The 25487-nt window shown below is 40.5% G+C and overlaps 1 protein-coding gene and 1 long non-coding RNA gene across 2 annotated transcripts in view; one reads left to right on the top strand and one right to left on the bottom strand.

Annotated features, from left to right (window-relative positions):
- The window catches only part of SLC8A1 (solute carrier family 8 member A1), a gene marked incomplete at its 5' end in the record, with an annotated part of 326794 nt that overhangs the window by 188574 nt on the left and 112733 nt on the right, over positions 1 to 25487 (top strand).
- On the bottom strand, positions 1397 to 13557 carry LOC109498282. The gene is made up of 4 exons (XR_006595794.1): positions 10456 to 13557; positions 5347 to 5726; positions 4024 to 4102; positions 1397 to 3923 (listed from the first exon to the last, which is right to left on the bottom strand). It is a non-coding gene; the product is annotated as an uncharacterized LOC109498282 (long non-coding RNA).

The raw sequence follows: 25487 nt of genomic DNA on the forward strand, positions 1-25487 counted from the left end.
CCTAGAAGATGGGAGAAGGAAAAATGGCAGGCACCATTCTCCAGGCCTTCTAATTTTCTTGTGTCTGGGAGCGATGGGCAGACTTCTTTCTACTGGTTTCAGGGTAGTTTCTATTTTTCCCTCCTTGCTGTATAAGGTCCTTACCCCAAACCTAAAAATCTCATGTGGAAAGGAAATACAAAATAACTCCTCATTATCAACTTATTGTGGACCCTTGGTTAGTAGTTTCAACTTAGGATATGGCTGATGAGAAAAATCTGAACCTTACTTTGAGGGGGTTGGTTCTCAGCTAGTGATAGACATATTGGGTTCAGACAGGCAAGCTAAAGAGTAGGAAGCCTGGGAATATAGTTCTTCTGCAGTTTTGAAAAAAAAAAAAAAAAAGACATACCTACATATGGTGGCCCAGAAGAGACATCCTTATAGCATTTTGTAAATGCCACATTTATTTCAAATTAAGTTGAAATATGCTATGTACTCTAAATTCTAGAAACTTTTTGAGCTCAGTCTTCTAGGGAAATAAGAACCATAGGAATTCGAGGGTCTTTATCCTCTCCTTGTTGAAGTTAGTGTTAAGTTTGAATTGATGTAACAATGCCTCCCCTTGGGAAATTAATTTGGCCTGTTTACCTTAAATGGACTGAACTGAACAGATTGGAAGAATTGGCCTTGGAAAGTTTTTACAGTGGTTGTTTTAGCGTATGTTGAGATCTTTGGCTTTTAGTAGATTTTTGTTTATCTTTTTGCCTAGGAATTCCCCAGTAAATAATTCCATGCTATAGAAATGTCATGCTCTTGAATCTTGGTGCCAGTAATGTAGGAGGGGAGGCACGCTGTAAATAAAAATTAATCATTTTGCAACAACTAAGCAGCAGCCTGAGTGCCACATGGGGAATGAATTACTGCCTTTGGTCCCGAAGAACATCACATAAATCATTTAAAAATTGATTTAGTTGCTACAGAGTTGCAGGCTTTTGATAAGGACCTCCCTTCATCCTGTGTAATCTTCAGGTCATGAACCTGCGGGCAACAGAGAGTTCTGCAAAACGAATGAATCTTTTCAACCAGCTTTATTACCTTCCCACCTCTCTCCAACTTTTTCGTTACCTTCCATTGACCTTGGATCTGAGAATTTTCTCCCTGCATCTGTAGCAAAAAAATTAATTTTGTTCCAAGTCAAGGATAAGAAGAACAGGAAAGTCAAATTTCTCTTGACGAAGTCACATCCACTGGGCTTTTTATTACTAATAAGTGATAAGGATGTCTGTAAGGTGGTACAAGAAGCATTGGCCTTAGTTTCATAAGACCCGAGTTTGAATCCTGGATCCAAATAATTTTAATCTTGGGCAAAGTAGGATAAGCCAGGTTTTGCTGCAATAACAGACAACTCCGAAAATCTCAGTGGCAAAAACAACGGGCATTTATTTCTTGCTCACGCTGCATTCCATCAGTATTAGCTGGGGGCTCTGCTCTGCACTGTCCTCACTTCAGGACACAAGATGCTGGACAGTCCACCTCCTGAAACATCACTCTACGTGGTGGTGCAGGGAAGGGAAGATGGCTTTTAGGGGCTTCCACCCAAAACCAACACCTGCCTCTCTCTTCATGTTTCATTAGCCTAAGCAAGTCACATGGCCATATCTAATTTCAATGGGAAAGTGAAGTGCAAGCCTCCCCTGTGCCCAGAGCAGTGAAAGTATTGATGTTCTATCCCTTTAAGCATCAGTTGTCTTATCTGCCAGTCATATATCCTGCACTCCTCTCCTCTGAGTGTTGCAATTAATGAAATGTAGTGATTAATGAATATTGTGATTCGTTGAAATATTCAATCTCTGTTGAATAATAACGTATTCAGCTGCTCTTATGTGTCACTTACCATGCTAACAATGCACTATATCATTTTATATTGTATTCACGACAACCCTGTATATAATGCTATCTCCTCTCTACATATGAAACTGATGCTTAGAAATGTAAAGTAAATTTCTCATGAATCAATCGGCAAGTGGTCTGGAGCCACTTCAATTATCTGTGCCAACTGACTCCCCACCCTGTTCCATAAGTTGTTCCAACTTTAGATCACTCACCGAAGGCAGGTTTACATTATAGAACCATTTTAGAGCTGGCGTGGCCATGTCATGAGATCAATTCAATATTTCAATATCTTACCTTCTTGAAAATTACCAGGGGACCATTTGCTAAGAACAGTGTTACAGCACTGACCCCTGGGTACCTCTCTTCCCACTTCATTCTGTGCTTCCCAGGTAGACCTCTTCCTACCCAACTTAGCTGGTGAGAGAGGTGTCAGGAGAGCTAAATATAATCAAAATTGTAGCAAGTCCCTGATGATACCCACATCATTTGTTTAGAGCAGTTTGGCTTAGAATAGCTGTTTTGAACTCCATACCCACCAGTTCCAATCATATAGGCATTATTTGACTGAAAGCTCCACGAACAACCATGTGCCATGTTCTTCAGGAATCAAGAACAGTTCCTGGCACAATATAGGGGCTCAGAAAATATTTCTTGACTTGTATAAATGACCACTATTATATCTTATCATTAAATAAGACAGCATTGGTGTTTCTGTTTTATGGCTTAAAAATGGGTTACAGACCAGTACACCAAAATGTACCAGGAAATATTAGAATTCCCTGTGAATCAGAGACCACGCTTTCCAGCTGATTTTCATTCCACTACTGGCTTTGGTCATCATCAAACTTCAAGAAAATCCATACCAACGTCACACTTGGAGAAGGAGAACCAATGGTTTAAAAGAGACTAAGTGTTTATTTATCCTTTGTTGCACTGTGCCAAGAACTGTGATCGGTATTGGCAATGTAGTAATGAACAGAGCAGGAACACGTTCCCTGTCTCCATGGAGCTTACAACTCAATTGTGGGGCAAGGACCAAATAGACAAATTGTAAACTTTGGTAAGATTAGGAAAGGAATGACCTTCTCTTCTCTACCCCCAAAGCTTCCCTTATATCTGCCCCGTCATCATCTGTTTGTCTTAGGAAGATGTGAGAAGAAAATCTTTGTACTTCCTTTTGGACTTCTTGAAAAACCCAATGCAAAGACTGAATTTCACCACTACACAGTGCCCACGGCCACATTTTCCTCTTCAAGGAATTCATTCACCCTTCACATCTGCACCCAAATGAGGGCATAGTATCTTGACATCGCGAGTACATGGATTTTTCCACCACTGAAAGGCTGATGTAAAAGCTGCCTCATTGTCAAGGCCTGCCAGATCTCCCTTCTGAAACAAGCATTGCCTAAATCTCGAAGAGCAGGAAATCAAGTCACCCTAGTGACACCTTGGGACTGAAGTCACCCAAAACACCCTAAAATTTTCATCACGTTTTGTTTGAGCATTTCAACCCCATGGGAAATCCAGCAAGATACCAACAGAGCAGTTTCTAATGCATTCTCCTAGATTGGTGCCTCTGCTTAGTATGAAGGAGAAACCTTTTCAGCCAAGGGGAAAATAAACAATAAATAGAATCTGAAAGCAGCTGAGAAATGATTGCCTCTGCAAGAAATGATTGCACACAAGCTGTTAGTATGTGTGCACAGAATACCAATGGCTCGGGCTTCCCCTGTTCTTACCGAAGAGAGGCTCCGCGGGGACTTGTGGGTAATTGATCTCAACACATCCAGTGAGCACACCCCAGACTGGCCTTCCAGGTAGCGTGATAGAACCACCCTTTCTACTGCAGAAGATCTTCACAGCCCAGATTTCCCAAAGCACAGCAAGGGCCATTTTGATCTGGATCTGTTGCAGTCTTCATGTGTGCAGCATATTTAGACTGTAAAGAAAAATATATGGGAGTCCTTCCATTTCTATTGCTTCCTGTTTCTTCACCAAACTATATTTCCATCTGTGACTCCGTTGGGTAATTCCACCCCTTTCAGTTTCTAGAAGGAAACAAGATGAAAAGTTCATGAAAAAACTTTGAACTCTGAAATGTTTGCCCTATATCCTAGGTCTGATTATGAGGGAGAAAAAATTGTATACCTCGCTTTGTTGCCTGAAAGGGTCCAGATATATAAAATGAGCCACTTTGTTTCAAAGACTGTGGTTACCTGTAGAAGATCTAAAACAAACAAAGAAATAAAACTTCATACACACATTCAACTTCTCATGTCAGAAAGGAAAGATAATATATTTCAGCCATGTCACATGTTAGACTACATCACAATTGGGTTTAAAGGAACTCAAAGTTATTATTTCAGCTTCTTCTTTACTGGAAGGGTGAATTCATATTACCTTTCCTCCAGTGACTGTGGGTATAACTCATATAAATTTAAATGTTCTTGAACGAGAGGGAAGACTTCTAAAAGCTCATTTATTTTGGTCTTTACTGCTAGTGCTTTTGTGTCTCATCAGCTTGGATCAATCAGGGTAGGTTGGAAGTCCACAGGACCAAAGGGTGTTAAAATCAATTTGGTAAAGTTGGTCAAAACTGTTCTTTATCTTCAAAGTGGATACCACAGACTTGCCTTCTACAGAGTGTAGACCTTTGAGTTGTTCCTTCTGTAGCTGAAGTGACTTTTCAGTGAGTTCTGCACATCCCTTACCTAGCCCTTCCTTATGGGTTTTCCCTTGATAAACAGCTTCCAGAATTAGATGAACAGGTTGTGGGGGATAACTTACATTTGTCTATGAAGAGGAATGGGAAAGAAGAAAGAGAAAAAGGAGAGAGAGGAAGAAAAAAAGAGAGAATAAAACCTTAGTTTTACTTTGCTGGGCTAAGGAAGTGAGTCACCGTTGATGTGTAAACGTTAGGTTGCAACACATCAAAGTGTTCTGATAGAAGCTGTCAACACCCTAGTTTACATTTTTCCACGGAATTCACTATCACCTTTCTCGGATATGAGACATAGGGCATGTGGATTTTGGTAGGAAAGATGGTTGGAAAAGGTCCTAAGTGCCATCCACCAGGGCTTACTCTAGAGAGAGGGTCCCTGGGTAGCCAGCAGTCAGCATGGAGTTATTGAACGCCTTGTGAAAAGATTAAGAGAAGAAGATACATGGTCGGGGGGAAATTAGAGCTCATTGAGTCTGTGTGCTAACCTACATGATTTGCCATATTTCAAGTAAAATGACTCTTGGCTCTTTCTAAAAATCAAAACCCAAATAAAATGAAGATTTACTCTACTGATGAGACTCAATGACTAACCAAACTGTCACAAAAGAGCGTCATCAGAAGATAAAGTTCTCTTGTGTGTGTAAAGATTGAGAAAAGGATGAAGGAAGGAGTGAGAAGGAGCCCTTTCACCAGGATAGAAAGAAATGGCTATTCAAACGAGGCGATATATAAGGAGTAGGGGTTCTTACCCTTGAGTGGATCTTGATGTCGGGACAGGGTAGGAGGGGCTGTTGCAGACAGCAAAGACCCAAACTTTAGGCTTTTCAGGTGTTTGTAATGCAGAAGGCTGCCTCACCCCCATCCTTGGAAGCGTTCCAGTTCAGAATCTCAGCCAGAAGTATCATAGACAGGAATTCTCTCATTAGTTGAAAAGGTATTTTACGTGACCTCCAGGGTCCACTTCAACACTTGGCAACCCAGACATCTAAGTTAGAGACTGCCGGTGGACTCTCTACAAAATCGTAATATTAGCACCTTACGTCTGTCTCATTGGCCTGGCATCCCTGGAAGGAGGTCTCCCTACAGTACTTCTCAGTGTATCCGAATTTATCTGTAGAACTGTGCCAGCCTGTAAAGAAATTGAATTAGAAAAGTATTGTTCCCATTTTTTTTTCTTTCTGGTCCAGTTACAGCCATCGGGGACATTACCTGGAAATTCAATTTTATATTGAAAAATCAAAGCCCTTAAAGTATACTTCATCCAAGTCCAGAATCCCAAATGGGGTCTTGGGTAGAAAGGGAGGAAGAGGTGATGGTAGGAGATTTGGTGCAAAAGACCGTATTTCAAATTTTGGGACCAGCATGACCCAAAGAATCGAAGAACGAAATGTAGATGGCAGTTGTTGTATTTCATTTTGACATCTGAAAGGCGAGGGGCTTCCCGTGCATTGAGAGGTGCTTTGCTCCTGCTCTTGGCCCACCAGCTCTCCCCGACAGTGGCAGGAACCCACCCCAGCGACCCGCTCAACGAATGAGGGAACAAATTGCTGAGCGTCGCATCTGACATTGGAGATGTCAGTCTGCAGGCAGTCCGGAAAGCCGGGGGTTGTAATTTGAACAAAATGTCACTGTTTAGAGATTTTTTTTTTTTTTAACGTACTTTTTCTGTGATGATAAATCACAGGCCTGTGCAGGGGATAATAACACAAAATGTTTGACAGCTTTTCTTACAATTGTTTGGCATTTTGTTTGCCTAATTATTGTCAGCATCACCCACACTGGTAAATTGTTGTTGAAGAGGACTCAGTGGTGACTGTCGGAGTGTTCATCTGTCATTCTGCTCCTGTCACTGGGGTTACAGTTTGGACGTCACCGATCTTTGCTATGTGAAAGGCTTAATTAACCTTGGAGTCCTGTGTCTGTGTGGAGATGTGGTTCCACCATCCAACCGGATAGGAAAACAAAGCGGAGAAAGTTGATGGAGAATTTCTGAAAGCTCATATTTTTTTCAAAAAGGATAATTTACTTCAGTTACGTTCTTTGATATACTGAGGGAAGGGCAGAGAAATCACTTGCCTTATGGGTATGGATTGGGAAATTATCTATTTATGTAATCACCCTGCTTTGCAAGGGAAGGGAATTAATTGCTTTAATTAACTCCAGTGAAAACTAGATTGTCGCAGGGAGAGTGTTGACATGATGTGCTTTGCCATGATCTGATATGCTCTTGCAAATAGTGGCTATCTCTGTAATCATTTTTCTTTCTCTGGAACCTCATTGGATGATGCTCCTGCTGTAAACTAAGGCTGCCTATGAGAAGGGTCAAAAAAAAAAAAAAAAAAAAAAGAAGGAAGGAAAGGTCATAGAAAGGGTGGTAAAGAGCTCATTTCCATAAGTGTCATTGATTTTTTTTTTTTTTACAGGCGTTTCATTATCATTTCTCAGGTTTCCTCTGACTCTGGCCCATCTACTTCTCCCCCAGTAGCTGATGACGAGTGAGTGGGACATAGTGAGTCAAATGCCATCATCTGTTTAGGAACTGCATGAAGGGAGCTTGTTTAAAAGATATTCCCCTGTACTGTATCTAAAAAGGTTTTCTGAAATACATGGAAAAGTGTCGATGTGTTAGAAAGCCTCCATACCACACCGGGGTTCATTTCAAATGAGCTAAGATCTGCAAGCAATTTTCACCATGCCTTTAGCTAAAATGCAATTACAAAGATTGTAACTGACTATAAGATCTAGGCTGAGAACTATGAATATATGTATATATATGTTTACACATATACACACATATATACGAAATATATGTACACATATATACATATACACATACATATAGATAATATATTTTTTTCCTGATGGACGTTGTCCAATATTGGGGCAGATAGAGCTGCAGAGATTGTGGGGCTGGGCTAGCGATGGGCTTACCTACTGTTCTTTTTTTAAGTTTTTTTTAATGTTTATTTATTTTTGAGAGAGAGAGAGAGAGAGAGCAAACGGGGAATGGGCAGAGAGAGGAAGACACAGAATCTGAAGCAGGCTCCAGGCTCCAAGCTGTCAGCACAGAGCCCAATGCAGGGCTCAAACTCACAACCCATGAGATCGTGACCTGAGCCGAACTTGGACGCTTAATCAACTGAGCCACCCAGGCACCCCAGGGCTCACCTGCTGTTTTAAATTGCAGCAGTATTTTCCCTCCACCCCATGTTGTTACCCCCAACTACAGAGGGAGAAACACCAGAGGTGGTGTGATAGGCTGTCCTCTCCCAGGTGGCTTGTTGGAAAAACAGATCCAGCATCCCAAGCCTGTGGATGCAGCAAGTGCCTTTGGCCTCACCCATACAGTAGGCCCGGATATGTTCTGGGGAAAGCCCAGCTCAGGACCGAGGGAAAGCTTTCTGGCTTCTCTACAGATTATTTGCTTTCCCCTGACTGCTTGGCTTAAGCACCAGGAAGTGTTGAGTGATGTCAAAAACAAAAACAAACAAAAGAAACTTACCAAGCTCATGTATAGAACAAAAATGTGCCCAAAAGGGAATGTATAACTTAATTAGAGGAAACATGAATACTAAATATATGCAGTAAAAGACTATATAGATGGTAAAAACAGAATTATTTCCATTAAAGAGCATTTGAAAAGAGAACTTTCACATTCACTTTGACAATTTTGTCATATATAAATATATGCACATGTGTACGGCTGTATCATAACCATTATATATTCTCAAATTCACAAAAGTATACCTGGCCAATGAGCCTTGGTTTTAAAACATATTAGAGTTAAACCTTTAGAATCTCAAGGAGCCACCCCCACAAAAGTAAATTTATATTCCATATCTCTCCAGTCTTCTTCCACAGAATTTGCAAAGTGTCCTTAAGACAGTGTTGACATGACATTCCGTTAGGAGTGGGAGGGACCAGTTTCACTGGATGTTCATTTTAGGAATCATATTAAAATACTGTGTATCTCATGGTTTTATAAATTACTTACAAGGTCACAAGGTAGCTTTTCACAGAAATATGGTCATGTCACTGCCTCCTGGTGGTTATCCTTCTTGCGGCTTATGTTGGATTTCTGTGTTCCAGCACAGCCCCAGGAACAGCTCCTCGGGTCTCTCAGCCCCATTCTCCCAGTTTGCAAACAGGGATGACCTTACCATGGCCCTAACTCAGTTCTGACACACACATGGACACAGGTGGGTGCCAGTGAGGGCACTAAATGGAATCATTGCCTCCATTTTTTCAGCAGAAGTCTCTTGGGCTCAGAGTAATCACATTTCCTCGCCTAATTGGTGGGAAGAGTATGGCACTCTATTTACTTTTCCACCACAATTCTTGCCTCAGAGATATATTTTGGGAGCGCAGCAATATTCTACTCTTAATGTAACTTGTCAACCAAGGTAAAGAAGGCATCCCTAAACTATTTTCATTCTTCTCTTAATTCTGCACATATTTTCCATAACAAAATTATAGAATGGTAAAGCCAGAAGCTCTCACTTTTTAAGTGAGAAAACCAAACTCCAGAGAGGTAAAGTGACAGACCTAAGATCCCACAATTGCAAATGGATGACCCTCAAAGACTCGGTTCCCTGACACTAACTCCAGAACACCGTCCCCTACTCTACCTTAGTGGAGATCTTCTCTACACAAAATTGGTTGGAAGAGTGTTTTACGTTGTCCCTTTGAATGTACGTGACAAGAGATAATCCAATAGCTGGGAGGCATCCTGAGCTTCTAGGACCTCCCAGAAGCTGAGGCTCTGGATCCCTGCCATGGGCTGTGTCTCCAGCTGGTTTTCTGCCCACTCACAGCCTGCGAATGTGCAGATGGTGAGGATATCATCATTTCCACCATGGAGGTGGGGGAGAGAAGAGACACTGTTTCGTTTTAGTTTATTTCTAATTCCTTGTTGTTTGTCATGTTAAAATTCTCTCACATTTGCAGATGTTAACCAACAACTAGGGGGAAAGAATTCTTGTTTCAAGTGCAGCCATAGAAATGGCATAAGAAAAAAAAAAGGATCTGTCATTTATTAAGGAGAGAGAAAGCAGAGGAGGAAGGAAATCTAGGAAGAAATAGAAGAATTTGGAAAGAGACAAGGTGGAAGGAATGGAAGAATCCATGACAGAGCTCAATCCCATACTGTTCTTATAATTAAATGGTGCCTTGCACCTCAGCCCAAATGTTCACTCTGATAGAATTGTCTTCTCATTAGCATATGCAAAATTACAATTGCACAGTATGAGCTCGCAGGTAGAGATGTCCGTATTACCATAATGAGCCTGTCAATCTTGTGAAAATGAACAGAAACCAATATGCCCACAAAAGTTTACAATCTCCCAAGAGTTTGGTAGATCTGACAAGTTGACCAACTCTTCAGACCAGCTAGACCTCACTAGGATGGCATTACCTTGGAGTGGGTGTCTTGTAGGTTAAGATGCCACTCTCTGCAGTGAAATTTGAAATAAAAAAACAAGTAGATTTTTAACCCAGTTCTATAAAGAGAATGACATTTTTAAGAGTTGCAAACAGTAATTCTTTGCTGCATTGAACTTGATGTTTTCTGATGACCTTTCGGAAGAGGAAGAGGCTGTATCTGTGTGACGCAGCATTGTAACAGCCTGCAAAGAATGCATGTTTAACATCACTCGTTAAGAGCAACTTGATAGGCTGTGTTATGAATTCAACATGCCAAGTCTGGGCACAGAGCATTGGCTGACTTCTTACAAAGTGGTGTTCTTTTTGACCCTTACAATGTAGGGAAATGACTTAAGACCCCAATCTCGTTTCTATTTTTAACCTATTGATGACTTAGCAATTGGAAAGAACTCTTTTTCTTGTAATGTGTAACTTACCAGTGCTAACATTTGCCTTCTGCTTAGGTGGAAGCTTCCCAATGAAGTTAGAGCTGGTTTGCAATCTTATTTTATTCCCTTTCAAAACAAGCAACTTCTATGGTGACGGGTTTGAAGACACACATTAAAAGAAAGGCATTTTCTTTTTTTAAAAAACTTGCAAACAAACTTGCAGATGTAGAAAGAACTGTTTCATTATATCTTGGTTTTGGCAAACTTCATTGTGCTCGCCTCAAGCTGCATGAAAGAATAAACCACAAAGTTCAACATCTGAAACCAGATTCACATTAATAAATTATAAATTCTTATATGGACATATTCTAGAAAATTTGGAGACAGACATTAATAGAAGGAACAAAACAGTAACCTCTAGTTTTTGTATCCATCATTAATGATCACTGTTGACTTATTTATCGTTTGCTGAAGAGCTTTACAGATGTATAATCATACTGCATATATGGTGGTGTAAAAACACAACATTTTTCTCACCGAAGCCTATAATGAGAGCATTTTTCTATACCATGTACTGTAAATATCTTGAGGAATGGGATCACTTGAAACACCATTGCATTTATCTGTAATGCCTCGTATGTGTTGAAGCTAATGCGGGGGAAATAATGGCATCTGGATATGTGGTTGGATTGGATAAACTTCTAAGAGGAAAGAGATGTAAGTCAGATGAGACTTAACTCTGTATTTACTTGTTAAATGGTGACCTTCATCAGTCAGACAGACTCCGTTACTCACCCTCTCCCCCAACTTCCAGGCATTGCCCTGCCTGGAAAACACAGAGTAAACACAGGCTGAAAGCTTGAATTAAAAGATCTCCTATGAGACCACTTCCTCACACAGCTGATCAAAGAACAGAGGGTAAAGTAGTGAGGGAATCGTGAGACAATCCATAGGCCTTTCAAGCTTTGTTTCCAAGTGATTTACTAAGATGTCGTCCCTGGGCGGCTAAGTTCATCTCTCAGGGACGCAGATGCCCCTCTTTGGAAGAAAGATGCTTCTATTCTTGTTTTTCCTCTCTCCCTGTCTGCTCTTCTGAAAAGAAGCATGCCATACAACAATGAAGAGGTTTTCCACATTAGCCTTCTTGCCAAGACAGCCACTTCTCTTTGTTTAAGTCTGTTTACCCGGTCTCTTTGGCAACATGAAGTAGAAGTTGACATTTTTTTGTACCGCTGACTAGCAGGTTTGGTTTTTCCTTTGTCTGAAGCTTATCCACCTCACACACTGAGCTTTTGTAGTGAGTTTTTTTAAATGCAGTCTAAAAAAAAGAATGATTTTCGCACCCTAATATTTTAGTAGTATGCCGTTCAGACATCCCGTATTTTAGCGGGGTCTCTGAAGCAAAACCTTCAGTATGATTATTGAACAAAACATGTCTTCTTTATTACAACTTGCTAACATTGAACTCTGCTCTGTAATTTCAGGAGGTTCTGTAGATCCATACACACGCTGCTGCTTGATACCTTCATGGCAATGGCCTGTGGGGGCCAGAGGCTGAGAAGCCAAGAAAACTAAAAGGCCCGAGTGGGAATCAAACTCCTACCTCCCTTAGTTCTATGATCCCATTAGCGGAACTACTGAATATTCATAGGCACTTTTTTGCATGTTAACATACTTACGGTTTTTTTTCAGCTATATAGCACTGAAGTACTCTGGGAAAACATCCCACCTGTCCTTCTCCAAATCCCAAATTAAATATGGGCCATAGAGACTTGGTGAGGAGAAAGAAGGTTTCTTCAGTAGCAAATCACTGCAATGGTGACCCAAAAAATATTCCAGGGGTGCCTGGTGGCTTAGTCGATTAAGTGTCGGACTCTTGTTTTCGGCCCAGATCATGATCTTACGGTTCGTGAGTTCAAGCCCCACATCAGTCTCTGCTTGAGCCTGAGAATGCTTGGCATTCTCTCTCTCTCCCTCTCTCTCTCCTCTGCTCCCCTTATCATGCTCTCTCTCTCTACAAATAAATATTAAAAAAATATAAAATATATATTCTGTCTGTACCTCTATTGAAAAGATTAATTGGAACAGTCATTCTTATTTATTTATTTTTGTCCAGAGTGTTTTCATTGTAAAGTGCCAGTTAATAATCACCAACTTTAATGAGAGTGATGTTAAGCACCGATTATTTGCCAAGCATGTCCTAGATTGTTTTATCCAGTTAGTACTTACAATCTCTTCATAATGCATATGCTATTCTCATTTTCTAGATCAAGAAAGGGAACTGCAAGATGTTAAGTGATTTGTCTGATGCCACCTATGGATAAGACAAGAACTTTAACTCAACCTAATTCCAAAATTCTATTCTCCTTACACCATACTAAATTTCTTCCCCCCTAATAATAAAGCAATACCTAAGACACGATTCTCTGTATTTCCAGACAATTTTTATTCTGCTAACATTTTTAATATTCATCACAATATCCATTTAACAATTAGGGAATTGTTTCATGGGTTGTTAATTCAGGGTATGAAACAACGGCTTGGTTTAAATTACTTTAAAAATGTCACACACACACACATGCACACATACATACACGTTTTGAGACTAGATATCTAGATTAATAGATTTGAATGTGTACTTCTTAATAGAGCCTCAACACTTTTCTTTGAAACAGCTATCTCTACTTATCAAAATACTTTTTTTCCCACAAATAAAATCCACAAATTGAACATCCATGAGTCATTTCCAGTGAAGTCTCCACCCTTCCTTGTCTTAAATAAGGTCTTGGTAGCTAATCAGATCAGGAAGCATTTTGAGCCACATAATACATTATAGTTTGTCAGTACTCTCACTATTTAAATGATTCTTTGGCAATTTTTACTACCATACAACCTGAGAGACAAAACAATGGTAATATTCCCAACTTTAAATTAAAAATTTCTTAAAAAAAAAAGTTCTTCAAAGCATGGATATTTCCATGGATATTGGAAAGCATGGATATTTTTTGAGGATTCATGGAGAATAATGCTTCTCAGGGTGGGAAATGGAAAAGTCAGCACCTCCTTTCCCTCCTACCACCTTTTTTTAAAAGTTTATTTATTTATTTTTGAGAGAGAGAGTGAGCAGGGGAGAGACAGAGAGAGAGAGAGAGAGAGAGAGAGAGAGAGAGAGAGAGAGAGAATCCCAAGCAGTCTCCACACTGTCAGCACAGATCCCAACGCAGGGCTCGAACTCACAAACTGTGAGATCATGACCTGAGCTGAAATCAAGAGTCAGATGCTCAACCGACTGAGCCACCCAGGCACCCCATCCCTCTTACCACCTTGATGGAGACTGGCAGGGAAAGGCCCAGGCTTCCCCACTTACCTGAGAAGCACGAAAGCTTTTGAAAATGTGAAACGTGGTAAATTATGCGAATGAATCATACAGACACTGAATTTTGAAAACCACTGATGTCATGGGACACATTGTTTTGTTTTTCAGCACTCATCCCAAGTAAAGGTACTTACAATTTTGTAACTGGTATTCTATTTATTTCAAAAGGTTTTGAGAGAACTACTTTCAAGACTGTAGGGGCATTTGTAGATCAACAGGCCTGTTTTCCATTTGGTCAGCAAATGGGCTAATGGCAGCCCTGAGAGGGGCCACACCAAATGAATCCATCTGTTTAGTTGTCACAGTGACATGCAGCTCTTAGCTTGGTGTCCTTCAGGGAGTCATTGTTTTATTAAATAAACTTCTTATTCACCTGCCTGTAAGATCATGAAGAAAATTGGAAGGAGCCATAATACCATCTCCAGAGCGATATAGTTTTGTGGAATTAGGTTTTCATCAGTTTGTTTCCTAGAAGGTATTGCAGCAGGACACAAAGGGCTCAAGGACACAGTCCTGTGACATTTGGCAGGCTTACCCCATCTTCGGCTCATCCTGTTCTCACCGAATGTCCCTAGAAATAAAAATCCATTTTGCCCCTGGTGGATGGGGAATCAAGACAGAAGAGATCAGTGGGTGTAGACTTATTTGTTTGTTTTGAAATTGTTTATGGGCAAAACGTTACTTTACAGTGAACAAATAATACAACAATTTCAAAGCCAAAAATGACCTAAGATTCTCAAGATTCCAGCTACATCTTCTCTATCAATAAGCAGTAGGTCATATTCTGGCTTCTTCCTGTCTACCATCACCTTAATTTGGTTACAAATGTAATCCATTTATTCCCAGCTATATGTCACTCACAGGAGACTTATTAAACCTAGGGAAAAAAACAAAACAAAACCTGACATATCTTATTATCTCCCCCAATAGGATCTCAATAGGAAAACCTTAAAATAAATTTCAAATGACTTTGGAAAAATGCACCCTATAGTTGGTACTTGATGTTTAATATACAATCTGGAGTATTTAGTTTGCTTAATATGCCTTAATGTCCTCAAACACTGAATTTTTAAATTCACTTATCCCCTCAAAAGTGATTTTTTTAAATTCTATAAATAGTTTCAGTGTGATAGAGAACTAAGGTTTAAAAAAAGTCAAGCCATCTGTTCTAATGAACTCAGAATCACTACCTTCCATCAAGCTTCAAGGCAGGAAATAGACACAAAATATCGTTGCAACATTTTGTTGGGAATTGAGCATAGCAGACACAAGTTTATGTTTTTGCCTCTGAATCTATTACAGGTGATAGAGGAGGCAGCACTAAACCTGGAGTCAGAGAGTCTATATTTCAATCACACTTCTGCCCTTAATTACCTGTAAGACCTTTAGCAAGGCACTGAACTTCTCTGCGGTCTGGTGAAAGTCTTGACCTCACCTTTAACACGAGGACTGGAGGAGATAATCCCTAAGGTCCTTTTCTCTTGTAAAATCTAATTATTTATGCATATTTATTAGAATTCGATGTGTAAATTTGCATTTTTCTATTAACATATTAACACAAAATCTAAAGCAGAACTATAACCTGGAGTGATTAAAATGTTTATCATTTGAATGCTGTCCGATATAGTTAATGTGACATATATGCCCCGAGCCTTTTTTCTTCATTTTTGTGGCAACATCTGCTGCTCTCGCATTTGGGAGAGTCTATTTAAATAATCACATTAATAAAATCCATGCCTCAGACCCATCTCTATACACACACCCACACCCACCACACACACACCAAACACACACATACACAAGTCCACACATCTTTGCTGTGTTCTAAAGTTGCTTTGGTCAGGCTTCTTCTGTATTCTGACATTAAGCATTTTCAATCACCTGTCAAGTGATGTGAAGCAAAGCCCTTCTGGATGTGGCCTAGTTGACTGGTCAGTACAATGGTGGGCCTCAGCTAAGCAGTGCCCCTGGCATGCTCTCAGGGGGCAGTAGACTTCTTCAGTCCAGCCTCCAGAAAGCCAATACCCCATGCTTGGAAAATTCACCAAGACCCAAAGCCTTCACATAGTTAAGAGTTGATTCCAAGGTACCACCTCCCCCCTTCTGCCAAGGATTCTCCTTGGTAAATTCTCCTCTGGCGTTATAGTCTACAGGAAGTACACAGTGGCCTTTCCAGTCTAGCAAGTTTTCACACTAAAATGACTGTTTCCCACCCGTTAGAAATTACGTTTCAGAAAATGTGGGGAAAGAAGGAAGAACATGAGGCAATAATGGAAAAAGCTCTGTTTGTTTGTTTTTGTTTGTTTGTTTGTTTGTTTGTTAATAGAGGTCTGTTAGACTGCAAGCTTTGTTAGGCACTGACAGCAAGATCATGTTTCCATGTCCTGGTCGCATCTGACCATTTTCCTTGAAAGGGACAGAATTAAAACCGAATTAAACAAAGTTCTCTCAAATGTCATTATGGAAGCCCAGGAACAAGGAATCGGAATTTTTTTAAACAAATTTTATGTTGAAGAGAATGCAAACCTCCCGTGAACAAACGGACTTAGTGTGAAAGCAGATCAAAGCAATAAGGGTTCACCATCTACTTTCTGAAATGAATTAAACAGCAGCCACTTTTCCTTATAAAAGGTCTCTTTGGAATGCAGTGTTGGAAACACAACACACTCAACTAGCAGGTCTTAAAGGTGGATGCACAGAAGGATCGACTCCTGAGTGGACCGACCAGCCCAATGTCTGGGCCACGCTGCTCTGATCTGAGGTTCTGCTTAATGAAAGTCAAGGAAGAGTACTGCAATGAACAAAGTCTGCAGTGGGGACTAGTTGGAAGCATTTTGAAATGAACCGGATTGTGTAGAAGCCAAGTAGAAAAACATCGTCGCCCTATTTGACTCTGGCCAAAAGTTGCAGGATTACAGGGTAAACCCAATAAAAGCAGGCATTCTTAAGGGGAGTCAAGACCGCAGTCTGCATATTTCAAGTTTCCCCTGTTCAAAATGGGTTTCTAAAGCCAGGGCTGGAGGGATGTGTATTATGAGCTTGTAGTGTGGGTGCAACCACGGATCCGCAAGAAATGCAACTATAGTCTCTATCTGGAGCCTGTGTTTGGTTTTTTTTGTGTTTTTTTTTTCTTCATCTGAACTTGTCTGTGTATGTGTGCAGCTTAAAAATTAAGTTACTGACTAGCTAGGAAAGAAATATTTAAAATCTGCTAAAACTCTTCAAAGAAGAGAGGTTAACTAAAGAGCTGTTTTATCAACTAGTCCAAGATAGATCATATAGTATAACAACTAAAATCATAGGCCACTGAGACAAACCTGTCAAGTCCCAGTTCAGCTACTTCCTAACTGTGCCAACTTGGACAAGTTGCTTGACCTCTTTAAACATCATTTAATGTTTCCTCATTTATAAAAGAGGTTTTAGAGAATAAAATAATGTAATATATATAAAACAATCAACATCTCTCTGACACATAATACATAATTATATATAGTTCTATTAAAGATTATAATAAAATGTAAGCTATCATTGCAGCTTAGAAACTGGACATGATGTCTGTTTGGGGACATTTGCCATTATCGTAAAACATTTGTTTGCATTTATCACAATAGGCATCTCAAGAGAGCGGCAAATAGTGCAGGGAAGGAGCGATTTATCTACTTTTTAAAATTGGAATGTAGTTGGCACACAAATGTGACATTAGTTTCAGGTGTGAAACAGTGATTCAATAAGTTTATACATTAGGCTGTGCTCACAAGTGTGGCCACCATCTGTCACCATACAACACCATTATGATATCATTGGCTGTATTCCCTATGCTGTGTCTTTTATCCCTGTGATTTATTCATAATGGAACTGGAAGCCTGTGTCTCCTACTTCCCTTCGCCCATTTTGCCCGGCCCCTCACCTCCCCCCCTTCTGGCAACTATCAGTTTGTTCTCTGCCTGTATAGGTCAGATTCTGCTTTTTGTTTCTTTGTTTTCTGGTTCCACATATAAATGAAATCACACGGCATTTATCTCTCTCTGTGTGACTTAGTTCACTTAACATAATACCCTCTGGGTCCATCCATTTTGTCACAAATGACAAGAGCTTATCCGTTTTTAGGGCTGAGCAATATTCCAGATAGATACATATCTCACGTCTTTATCCATTCGTCTGTGGATGGACACTTGGGTTGCTTCCGCATTTTGGCTATTATAAACAATACTGTAATAAACATAGGGGTGTATATAAGATGAAGTGATTTTTTTTTAAAGAGTCAACTTTACAAATAAGATGAAATCAAATGAAAATATTAATGCAACGACATGCCTTCTCTGGTTTGGTTTCTTCTGCTGAACTAGATGGTTCCAGTGAGCCTTGTGTATTAATGGTTCTTTTCTAGTCAGAAACAAACAGATGAATACAGCATAAAGTCAGAATGTGCAGAAGTTTTACCTTGTCAAATTCCATGCTTTGCTAAATTGTCCTCCCAAGCACTCTGTCTTGAGAAATTCTCACCAATCTACTTGAGGTTTACACACTATTCTCTCCAGGTGGGCATTTCCTGTTTCCTGTTTACTTTTACTGCTAATTTTGTCACAAGATAAAAATGGCTTGAACATATCTCTTCGTTTACAGGCACTTCGTGTGACCACGTAGTATAGCGTGTGTTGGGCAGAAAGGGGGTATCAGGAATAGACCCTCAGAACTAAAGAGGAGGGTGTCATGTTGGGGAGAAAGATCTCTTATCTAGAATAGCACAAGGGTTAGAATTCCAAGCTGTGTGCCACTTCCATGAAACTGTGTCAATTCAAGTGGGAATGATTCTCAATTTATACTGAGTTACTTTTATTTTGATTTTCCATGGCCGTAACATATGGTTTGTATCATAGCCCATTTCAGCTTGCTCAATTATATTGGTTGCGTATTTTTAAATAGCCATTTATATAATTCTTTCAAGAGCTAGGAAGCTACCTTTGAACACTGTAAATCATCAAATGGCCTCTGATTTACTAGATTTACTAGATTCCTTATCACTTGGCAAATATATACAGCAGACATTTTCCAAAGAGTGAGTGCACAGAGTCTTATCCTCTAGACATTCCTTCCCTTTGTTAAACACCCGCGGGATCACTTGGGACTCCAGCAACTCTTTCCTTAGTAGGAAGACGCCTCAGGATCTCAGGAGTGCCCCCGTGTGGCTGCTCCAGAGTGTAACTGATCCTCTTTCACTGATTCTCCTGAGGCTGGCTGGGGTTGCACTCCACAAAGAGCAAAAGCCCGGCTGAAAATTGAGGCAAACCTGTTCGTTTCAAAATATCCAGCAGTAGGAAAAGGCCTTGATCATTTGGAGAGGGGCTGAAATTGACTAGTGCTTTGTGTCGGATTTTTTTTCTCTGTTTTTTTTTTTTTTTTCGGTTTTTCATATCATGCACAACACTTGCCTACCCAACTCCAAAAACAACATTCTCTCACAGCAATTGCCAGGGAAAAACATGAGGTGGAAAAATCAGAGTAACGTCTTCCCTTAGGGCGAGATTATACAGGAAAAGTCACTGGGCAACTCCCAGCCTGGGTTTCATAGGTTGGCAGGAAAGGCTGTCATTACCTTAGCGTTGTTGGGAAATTTAAGAGATAACAGATGTGAAATGTTCAGGACGGACTCTCACGTAGTAGTAGGTGCTCAATAAACAAAATGGCGGTGGTTATCCTGTGGCCCTCTTCATTTGCATGGAGTCTTTCCTGATTCACCTCCCATTGCTAAATCCAAGAATCCAGAGCTTCTGCTTACTTCCTAATATCCTAGGGAGAAGGTCTGGAAGACTTCAAATTTTCTAAATAGGAAAGCTTAGAGGAAGCAATCTAGCTGGAATGTAATGCTTGCAGCTGCGTTTTCACGGTTTTCCATTAAATTGCTCAAATGTTCATTTTTCGTATCAGAGAAGGCGGGCTGCTGATGGAGAGTTGGCCCTCCAACTCCAGAACCTTCTGCACTCAGTAATTACTCAGAAATGTCACAAGCTGTCTACAAGCTGTCCCCATTCCACCTCCTTTCCTTTTACATTGTTCCTGATTCAGGTGGTCCTCTCGAGGTCTTAGACATGTTTCTTTATCCTCCTCTGTAGACCTATCAGGGGGAGGTCCTAGAGCATAGAAATTCTTATACCGTCTGAATATTTTGTATCTGTCATGGGGGAAAAAAAAACCCATATCAACTCTAAATGCACAGCAGAGTTGGTGCCCTTGCCACAGTGAATATATTTGGAGTGCACAGGCCAATCCATCACAGAGGAGGAGTGCAATACCCTTCAGAAGATATATGGTGCTGATGTCACTTTGCATTCCTTTTCTCGTTTTCCTAGAGTGAGGTCATGGGCCACAGACTCCATTTGAATGGGTTTCTTAGTCTAAAACGGGTAAAACCAACTCTCAAGCCATGATGTCACTAATATTTTGATAGCGAAACTTAGACTTGAGGAATTTTTCCAGTTGCTTTTCATGAGTGGGAAATCACTCCAGTAAGTATTGACTTAGTTTAGTCTAAACATTTACGGGTTTCCTTAGTATCCAAAGCATCATAGCTACTTTACGTAGAAACTAAGGGTTCTGAAATGGCCCGGGCTAACTTTGCTCAGAGACGCAAATTTAGCTTCCTTTTTTTTTTTTTTTTTTTTTTCTAAGTGAGCGTAGAAAGTCTTGAAACGCGTTATGGTTGTATCCCTCTTGGTCTTCTGCTATTATTGAGTAATTATAGGCAGGGTATCTTAAAACCTCTGGTCTTTGGTCTGCTCCTGACAGGATGAATAAAGCGATAGCGAGGGTAAACGTTCAAAGAGGCGCCTCGCGCAAAGAACTTGTGGCAGCTGTCTTCCTAACATTTTTGGGCCTTGGACATTCAAAACAGTAGCTACGCCATTCTGTTTCCTATGGAGAGCTTCGAGAAGGGAGAGTCCAGTGGCTGGGCGCAGCCATTGTTCTTGTGAGTGGATGGAGATCTATAATTATATCCTTTTCTGCTCCGAGCACGTGCCATGGGGAGAAGCTACGTAAACACAGGCAGCCTGACGGGGGAATAGCCAGGACGACAATGAGATTGCAAATTACACAAAGCAATTTTACTATTGATGGAATGGGCTTTATTTGCAAATATGGAATGAAATGGAGACTTTTTACCCTTAGGTTTTAGCTTGTTTTTCTACAATGATATTTACAAAGAACTAGACAGGCCTACTTAAATATCGCGGATATTTTCAGTTCTAGCGGACTCATTTCGCCTCAATATTCACATATACATTTTCTCCCCACCTTCCTCTCTCTCTTTTTCTCTCTGTCTCTCACACACTACACGTCTTTTCCTCTGCTTCAGGAAGTCATAAGTCATTGCTGCTGTATATAACAATTACGCAGTCAAAACGGAAACAACATGGTGCCATTGTGTTCGTTTCTTGGGAGTCTGCCCCAAAGCAAGTAGCAAGCTACAGGAAATACACCAAACTGTCTGGGGTAACATTGTTTGAATTGTAGGATTATGCATAATTATTTTTTTCTACCCCCAATATTTAGCAACATAAATTGTATTAATTTTATTGTTAGGAAACACACCTATGTCTATATGTCTGGTCTCACTGGATTTAGACAAATTAGCAGATATTCATGATGAAAAAACTCCCATCCCTTCCAGACCCGAAAGGTAACAAGCTAGAGTCTGTGGGCGCCCTTTATAGAAGCAGAAGGTTTGGCCTGGGTGTCACAGGCTCTGAATTGGGCCAACAACAGATCACCTTCGCACCCTTCCGTCTCTCCCTTGTTGAGGGTCGTTTGCAGAATTTGGAAGGGCAGGAAGGTTATTGATATCCCAAAGCTGGGGGATGACGAAGAAAAGATGTAAGGGGAATTAATAGTTATGGCAGCCTTCCCCACCCCGTGTGCTTTACTCATGCTATGTCTTTTAATGCCTGTGAGGAAGGAATTCACTGTCTCTGTCTTAAAAGTGACACATGTGCGTGTCTACATGTGTGTGTGTATACATGTGTCCGTACTGGAACAGTGTGCCTGGTACTTCGTGTGTTCTCAATATGTATTTATGGAGTGGATTACTCTAGTACTCTAGACTTACATAACTTTGAGTGTCTTGTATACCTGTGTATTTATACTCCAAAAAAGTGTTTATAATCCCATTCATCTGCAGAGACATGAACGGTAGGAAGATGGCTACTCTGAGACTTGCGGAATGTGGCAGGAACGTTTTTCCTTCCCTAATGCTACAGTGGAGTTCAATTCAAAAACTCCTCTTAACCAATCCAAATAATGGCATTTTCCAGCTGCGGTCTTACATTGGGGCCAGTTCAAGTGCCAAAAGCCTACCCCAGAGGAAGCCAAAACAATCACAACTTGAACAGTGAGAGTATTTTCCACCCATCATCGCTGCATGGCACATTGTCTCGGGGGCCTCCTAGAGCTTGGGGAGTCCTCGGCTCTGCCAGAGACTCAGCCCAGAGTCGGCCACCCGTCAACCCTTAACGAGAGTTACATAATAAGTATTCTCTGTCCCTGGGAGAACCCATTGCCAGTCATGATTTATGACCAGGAGGGCTTTCTTTCCCCACATATAATGCCATAACTATGTGCTCAAAATAATACACTGAAACCCCAACCATCATCAGATAGCTTTAAATTAAGCCCCACCGATGGGTTTCCCAGGCGCTTGACTTGGAGGTGAACACTGATTTCACAGTTGGCTTTATTATGAGCCTGGGTCATTTGATTCACGTGACATCAAAGTACAGAAGAGGTTGAAAACACTTTCCTTCTCTTATTATATTAAGGCATTAGTTCAGTTTCTAAGGTGCAAAGTAGTAATCCCCACATAATCAATAGATTTTTGTGAGGAGATACATACTTTCAGGGAGAAGTTAAAATTTTATTTCACTTAGCAAATTGGACTAGCTCCTTTGAATATATACGTGGGCAGTGAAGGTCCCGATATTCAATTCCAGAGCTTGACTCCTCTCTCCAGGAAAGAATGCACTAGCTTTAACTGGCAGGGATGTGGACAGCATTCCCAAGGCAGCACACCGATTGTGTGTGGGGAGGAGAGTCAGGGACCTGAGTTTTAGTTCAGCCACATGAACTTCTTTCTGTACCTTGGACAAAGCATTTATCTTTTTGGACCTCGGTTCCCTCATCTGCAAAGTAAGGGGCTGGAACAGACATCTTTTAGGTCTCTCAGCTCTAAAAGCTTTGTAGATCTAAGTCTGTTTACCATAACAACAGAAAGTCCAAAGATGCCAGAAACTGGAAAAATCATCAGATGACTCCGTGACCTCAGGATGCGCCACCCAGAAAGCTAATGCTATGCCTCAGCCAACGATAGGAATAGTGATCGAAAATGAACAATGATGAAGATGAACATTAGAGAGGTAGCATTTGGGCACTTCACTTATCTTAAAATAAACCTCCTTTATGTTTCTTTATGTATGCTTGACATTTACTGACTGTTGCTTCCTACTCAGATGAAGGTTACTGATGTGATTTGAGTAAGATGTGGTCACAAACTTCACTACATAATTTAAAATTATTCTCCATAAAATTCTTTTTTTTTTCCTGTTACACTTCCATTAAGATTTATTTGGGAAACTATACGGCTTCAATAATAGAATCATATCTTATGTTTTGGAACCGTTTCCATGGCAACAGTGACAGGTGCAAGTTCGGGTATATGCATATGTTCGTTTGAAAGGTTACTGCAATTATCTCTGGAAAGGTAAGTTCCATTGCAAACAACATCCAAGTACCTACATTGTTGCTCTTAGGAGAGAATGGCTTCAATAGATAATAGTATACATTAATCTCCTCCAGAAGAAAAAAAGTCCACAAAAGAAATTCTTTGAACAATATTTGAGTTATTTTATATAACAGAAACTCATACTTAACTTCCTAGAATATGCAAATGTTGTAAGGAATTTGGAAGATTTACGTCATAGCTCTTAGGGGGTACTGCTAGTGTGAAACAGAAGAGGAAGCTGGACAGTAACAAAAAGTGATTAAGACTCCTCCTACAAAGGCCATTGAATTCGAAGATATGCATTAAGTCCCCCCCTTTGCTATTCAATCCTACTCTTCTAATCTCCAGTCTCTCTGTGTAGATAGATGCCGTCTAAACAGCACATCATTCTGAATATATATACCTTGTCATTCCACGGAAAACAGTTGGAGACCAAAAAAATAGTGATCTGTGCCACATTCACATGTTCCATTTCTCTTAAAATAACACACTGTAATTGGAGCATCTATGTGCCAGCCTAACGTGGACATCCCTACCTACATGCCCCTGATTTTCTTTGCCTTTAATGACCATCCGGTGACTTAGGTGCCCAGACAGAGTTAAAGGTTCAAAAGAGCACAGTCTTTTGGATCATATCCAAGGTCTCCTCTGGGTTTCTGCTTCCACAAACTCCTAAGTAGATTCTCACCCTTTGTCTACTTGACTTTTAATGACCTACCACCTCTCTCAAGCCTTGCTTTCCTCTTTGAACCAGACCCATTGCCTGCTAACACCTTCCTGGCCTGCTGTGTCTTAGGACACGGCCTCATTGTATTAGATTGTAGGCTTCTTCATCTCAGAAATTTCATCTCCCTCTTGTTGACCACACCCCTCTATTTCTTAGTCCAGTGCCTCCCCACATCATAGGTGTCCCAGGCCAGAGTCCAGGGATGGCCAGCCTGACTCCAGTGTCCCTGTCCTGGGCTGGATTCACATTCAAACAAGAATGCTGAAAAAAGAATAGGTTCCCAAAGTAAGATGCTTTCACAGGTAGCAGTGAAGGTGGCTGCTGTTGATGTAGGTGTTGTTGGCTCTCCATGAGAAATGCACACACCCGACAGCAGTTTAACCTGAGGGGTTTGTCTTCTAAGTGAGATTTATGTGAAAGACACGAGAGAATGTAATTGCCCAAAGCTCAGGGGAGGAGATCCCTGTAAGGAGCTCTGCAGAAGAATTAATTTTCAGAGAAAAGTAAGAGTTCTGGATTCACCACCATAGATGGGAAAACCCATTTGAAGAAAAGAATGGGTATTTTGACCTCAAATCAAGAAGAAAAAAGAAGGGGATGAAAATATAGCACCGATACAACCATTTTGAGAGAAATAGTCACTCCTCCAAAGTGTCACTTATGAAAATAAGTGGGAAGGTTTGGAGTCCTGAGCCATCAAAAAGATCTGTAGATGTGGGCACCTGGGTGGCTCAGTCAGTTAAGAGTCCACTCAGGTCAGGTCATGATCTCACCGCTCGTGAGTTCGAGCCCCGCATTGGGCTCTGTTCTGACAGCTCAGAGCCTGGAGTCTGCTTCTGATTCTGTGTCTCCCTCTCTCTCTATCCCTCTCCCACTCATGCTCTGTCTCTTTCTCTCAAAAATAAATAAGCGTTAAAAAAATTAAAAAAAAAAAGATTTGTAGATGTATATCAGGTATACCCACCAAAATTTGATGTTAATGCCAAAAGGGTGATGGATATTTTCTATTTCTTATACGGATATGGATATGAAACTCTTCAAAATCTAACTTGAATTTTGCCTTATTTTCGCATACTACCTTTTTCAGTTCAGAATAAAAGAAAAAACTGCCAAGAAGTAGTACCTCTCTTGCATATGTGGCATTTACTATTCTTGTGGAAATACTGAGTATTCCTTATGGTGTGTCCTAAGACAAAGCAGACCAGGAA

Source organism: Felis catus, chromosome A3 (assembly GCF_018350175.1).
Source record: "Felis catus isolate Fca126 chromosome A3, F.catus_Fca126_mat1.0, whole genome shotgun sequence".
Taxonomy (NCBI): domain Eukaryota; kingdom Metazoa; phylum Chordata; class Mammalia; order Carnivora; family Felidae; genus Felis; species Felis catus.